We start from the raw sequence: 6000 nt of genomic DNA on the forward strand, positions 1-6000 counted from the left end.
ATCTGAAGCAGTGAACACACACACACACACACACACACACACACACACACACACACACACACACACACACACACACACACAAAGCAGTGGGCAGCCATACTACCGTACAGTGCCCAGGGAGCAGTTAGGTGTTAGGTACGGTACCTTGCTCAAGGTAGCTTCAGCTCAAGGCCACCCCATGTTGACCTAACTACATGTCTCTGGACTGTGGGGGAAACCGGAGCACCCAGAGGAAACCCACGCAGAAACGGGGAGAACATGCAAACTCCGCACAGAAAGCCCCCCGTCGGCCACTGGGCTCAAACCCAGGACCTTCTTGCTGTGAGGCGACAGTGCTAACCACTACACCACTGCGCTGCCCTGGAATGGAATATATCTGATATACCATGAAAATAGCCAGCCCATATTATTATTATTATTATTATTATTATTATTATTATTATTATTATTACACATACATACACACAATCTTTTCCAGTTTTTCAATGTCCATTGGTATTTTTTTCTCTTGTAAATATGTGTATCTAATATTCTTGTAAATAAGAATATCTAATGAAGTTTTGGTAGCCTTTTGGGTTTCATCTGTGCCGAGTTTTCCAAAAACATCGTAGCACAAAGATCATCGTTAAATGGTTAAGCAAACAGCACAATGAACACTCTCTCTCCTAGTTAAGAGGCTGTTAGCATTAAGAGGCTTTTGGGAAACCCATCCCTGGTCTTTCTCTTTCCTGGCAAACAAAGATATGCTTCTGCACATGGGCAGCAGAAAACTCTCATTGAATATTTGCATCAGCTCCGACATGTGAGGTCATATTGTCTTGACAGCCATGCAATATCGTAAACCATATTCAACACTCATTCTCCATTGGGTAGTGTGACATACTGTAATACATGTAGGATAAGTGATATGCTAGCAATATTGCATGATATCAAAGCAAATGAATGAAACTCGCTAGAAGAGAATAGAACACATTTTTATTCCATCGAAAAAGTGTCCCATATGTATAATAATCAATTTGAGAGAGAGAGAGAGAGAGAGAGAGAGAGAGATTATGTAGATTATGTGTTCCTGCTACAGTGTATTAAAATGTACACAAACAAGAGAAAACAAACATGCAGTAACTTCTAAACAGCCAGTGTATAGAGTAATTTTAATGAATCTACTGTTGAGGTTTTAGGTAGCCTCTCCAGTCATGGTACAGTAACCTTATCATCGAGGAAATGGAACATTTCTTACATATTTGTCACATGAGAAAATGAGTCGTAAAACAGACCCTAGCCTACAGCCATGGTTTTGTCTAGGCGACTGGAGTGAGCCGAGGGTAGTCTATAGACCTCAGTGCACAGCTCAAGCTCCTTCTCCCTTCTGTCCATTAACGATCATAACAGAGTGTCTTTGTCAGAACCAGACCAGATGACTGTAATGGCATCTGTATTTCAGAGAAAGAACAAAATCTCTTTTACTGTTATTATTTAACCACACGACCATTACATTGCAACAATGCATTAGCGCATAAGATACACTATAAGGCCAAAAGTTTGTGGACACCTCATCATTACACCCATATGTGAGCCTTCCAAAAACTGTTACCACAAATTTGGAAGAACACAATTGTACAGAATGTCTTTGTATGTTGTAGTATTACAGTTTCAGTGTACTGGAATTAAGGGGCCCAAACATTTTCCAGCATGACAATGCCCTTATGCACAAAGCAAGCTCCATGAAGACATGATTTGCCAAGATTGGAGTGGAAGAACTCGAGTGAACTGCAACTGAGTCCTGACCTCAACTCCTCACTGGAACACCGACTGAACCCCAGGCCTCCTCACCTGACATCAGTGCCTGACCTCACTAGTGCGCTTGTGGATGAATGGACAAATTCACACAGCCATGTTAAAAAATTTAGTAGAAGGTCTTCCCAGAAGAGTGGAGGTTATTATAACAGTAAAGGGGGACTAAATCTGGAATGGGATGTTCAACAAGCTAGGAAGGGTGAGCTGGCTCCTTTAATCTATTCTCTGCTTCTCTGGATATGTTCCCAAAGCTTTCTCTCCAAGTATCATACATGCTTCAGTGAATAATCTTACCTGGATACTTGTGAGTATCCAGGATGTTGCTGCTCTAATCATACAGACTACACTCTCAGAAAACAAAGTACATAATTGTACCTTTAGGGGTACACCAGCTTGTCACTGGGCCAGTACCCTCTAAGGTACTTATTTGTACCATTTATATACTGATTAGGAACACACACACACACACACACACACACACACACACACACACACACACACATTTTCACCCTAAAAAGGGTACACATAGTTACCTTGAAGTCCAATAATGAGCTCTAGGGGGTACATTAGTGTAGACTGTACCATGGGGATTGTACGATGGGGAAGCCATGGCCGAATGGTTAGAGACACAGCTTTAGAACCAAAAGGTCATTGGTTTGATTCCCCGGACCAGCAAGAATGGCTGAAATGCCTTTGAGCATGGCACTAAACTCCCAACTGCTCCCCAGGCTGCTCTGAACAGGAGTGTCTGCTAAATGCCTATAATGTAATGGGGTACAAAAATGGACTCCTACTGTACCCCTATTTCTGACAGCGTAGGAGGCATATTCAATCCTGTTTGACTCTGTACAGTAGTACACAGACATGGAAAAGTGATGGATAATAATATAATATAACATAATCCCCAGAACAGGATTTTATTTTTTTAGTAGAAGGTTTCTTCCTCATGTCTCAGTGAGCGTTTATTTGCCACTGTCACCTTTTGTTCATTAAGAGATCTAAATCTATATCCAGATTGTTAAAGTAGCTATCAGCTCAGAAATCCATCTATCCATTATCTGTAACCGCTTATCCTGTACAGGGTCGAGGGCAAGCTGGAGCCTATCCCAGCTGACTATGGGCGAGAAGCAGACATGTATACATCCTAGACAAGTCACCAGGTCATCGCAGGATGTCTCTATGTGTTGCAGGGCTGACACATAGAGACAAACAACCATTCACACTCACGGTCAATTTACAGCCACCTAACCTGCATGCCTTTGGACTGTGGGGGAAACCAGAGCACCCAGAGGAAACCCACACAGACACGGGGAGAACATGCAAACTCCACACAGAAAGGCCCTCATTGGCCACTGGGCTCGAACCCAGAACCTCCTTGCTGTGAGGAGAGAGTGCTAACCACTACACCACCGTGTTGTCCTCCATTCATTATCCATAACTGCTTATCCTGTGCAGGGTCGCAGGCAAGCTGATGCCTATCCCAGCAGACTATGGGCGAGAGGCGGGGTACACCCTGGACAAGTCGCCAGGTCATTGCAGGGCTGACACATAGTAGTCAGGGAGCATATGTAACCTCATCTCATCTCATTATCTCTAGCTGCTTTATCCTTCTACAGGGTCGCAGGCAAGCTGGAGCCTATCCCAGCTGACTACGGGCGAAAGGCGGGGTACACCCTGGACAAGTCGCCAGGTCATTGCAGGGCTGACACATAGTAGTCAGGGAGCATATGTAACCTACTTTGCAAAATTTGCCAAGTCTGTTTTCTCAGTATTAACCCTTTATTTACATCCCAAACAAATTATTTTTCCTTGTTGTAATATCAGCAATCACAATTTTCACCAAAAAAGGAAATGCTAAATATTGCATATAAAAATGTTAAAAAAACAACATATATCCATATCACTTAAGTCCATTATAACATCTGCATTAAAAAAAAAAAAAATTACCCATTTACTAACTTTATGTGAATAGAAATCATATATTTACATGATATTATCAAGTTAAGTTTAAAATGAGACATTTAAGTACATTGAGAACATAAAAAGCCAGAAATATTTTACACTATTGCTACAGAACTTGAGAATATTTATAGCTTATCGACATTCCAGAACTCGGCTCACAATCTCTCATTTCAGAAATTTCTGATACATTTATTACTAAGCTGCTAGCAGTTTCTGTTTTTTTATGTCCAAACTACATCAAGAAATAACACTTTGCCTCAGGATTCAAACACAAAACACGCAGATAAAAGCAGTTATTGGTAACACATATTATGACCAGAAATAAAGCAGAATGAGCATTTTCTAAGAGCATGCATATTAAGCTACCTTCAAATGTGTCCACATGTTTATGATGCAATGAACTCTTCATCATTTGATATTCCATATTAATGAATAAGTAAAAAACGAATGATACTTCTAATTCGAAATATTATATTTGACATGGGCGGCACGGTGGTGTAGTGGTTAGCGTTGTCGCCTCACAGCAAGAAGGTCCGGGTTCGAGCCCCGTGGCCGGCGAGGGCCTTTCTGTGCGGAGTTTGCACGTTCTCCCTGTGTCCGCGTGGGTTTCCTCCGGATGCTCCGGTTTCCCCCACAGTCCAAAGACATGCAGGTTAGGTTAACTGGTGGCTCTAAATTGACCGTAGGTGTGAATGTGAGTGTGAATGGTTGTGTGTGTCTATGTGTCAGCCCTGCGATGACCTGGCGACTTGTCCAGGGTGTACCCCGCCTTTCGCCCGTAGTCAGCTGGGATAGGCTCCAGCTTGCCTGCGACCCTGTAGAAGGATAAAGCGGCTAGAGATGATGAGATGAGATATTTGACATGTGTAGGTTTCAAATTTTGTCTTATAAAATCTTTTATTCAAATAAGGAATCACTCATCCCAGATTTTTATTGAAGAGTTGGTATGTGGACACATTGTTATTAAGCATTAGCATATTAGCACAAAGCATATTTACAGGATAGGTGCAAGGATGAGGAATCTGTTGTGGTGGGTGGCTGTGTATGGAGAGTGCATGGACAGATAAGCATCAGACATTTCAGTAACTCTGTAACTAACAGGTTCACTAGTTATCTACAAATTGTAAGAAAGATTTCTATTCTTAATTATGGCAGACATCTGAGACAAGCATGCAAACATACAGATAGGCAAAGATAGACACATAAAGAAGCGACTAACTTGCTGAAATATTTTTGCAACAAATCTCACAGAGTTGACCTGGCGACTTGTCCAGGGTGTACCCCGCCTTTCGCCCGTAGTCAGCTGGGATAGGCTCCAGCTTGCCTGCGACCCTGTAGAAGGATAAAGCGGCTTGAGATAATGAGATGAGATGAGATGAGATCTCACAGAGTTGTGGGACCCAAACAGAAAATCAGTCACCTTGTTAAACACTTTTTTTCATCAATCTTGAAACAAACATACTTTTAGATAAAGAATCTATAGAGTAACAAACTCCTAAAAGCAAAAGGTTATGTCAGTTGAATAGACTGAGCAGCACATCACACCACCTCTGAGGTTTGAACTGATCCCACTCAGTAGTTGAGGTCCTTTTAGGGTTAAATGGGTATCTAATGTACAACCCCGAATTCAAAAAAGTTGGGACAAAGTACAAGTTGTGAATAAAAACGGAATGCAATAATTTACAAATCTCAAAAACTGATATTGTATGCACAATAGAACATAGACAACATATCAAATGTCGAAAGTGAGACATTTTGAAATTTCATGCCAAATATTGGCTCATTTGAAATTTCATGACAGCAACACATCTCAAAAAAGTTGGGACAGGGCCAGTAAGAGGCTGGAAAAGTTAAAGGTAAAAAAAAGGAACAGCTGGAGGACCAAATTGCAACTCATTAGGTCAATTGGCAATAGGTCATTAACATGACTGGGTATAAAAAGATCATCTTGGAGTGGTAGTGGCTCTCAGAAGTAAAGACGAGAAGAGGATCACCAATCCCCCTAATTCTGCGCTGACAAATAGTGGAGCAATATCAGAAAGGAGTTCGACAGTGTAAAATTGCAAAGAGTTTGAACATATCATCATCTACAGTGCATAATATCATCAAAAGATTCAGAGAATCTGGAAGAATCTCTGTGTGTAAGGGTCAAGGCCGGAAAACCATACTGGGTGCCCGTGATCTTCGGGCCCTTAGACGGCACTGCATCACATACAGGCATGGTTCTGTATTGGAAATCACAAA

This window comes from Neoarius graeffei, chromosome 24, assembly GCF_027579695.1.
Source record: "Neoarius graeffei isolate fNeoGra1 chromosome 24, fNeoGra1.pri, whole genome shotgun sequence".
In the NCBI taxonomy this organism is placed as follows: domain Eukaryota; kingdom Metazoa; phylum Chordata; class Actinopteri; order Siluriformes; family Ariidae; genus Neoarius; species Neoarius graeffei.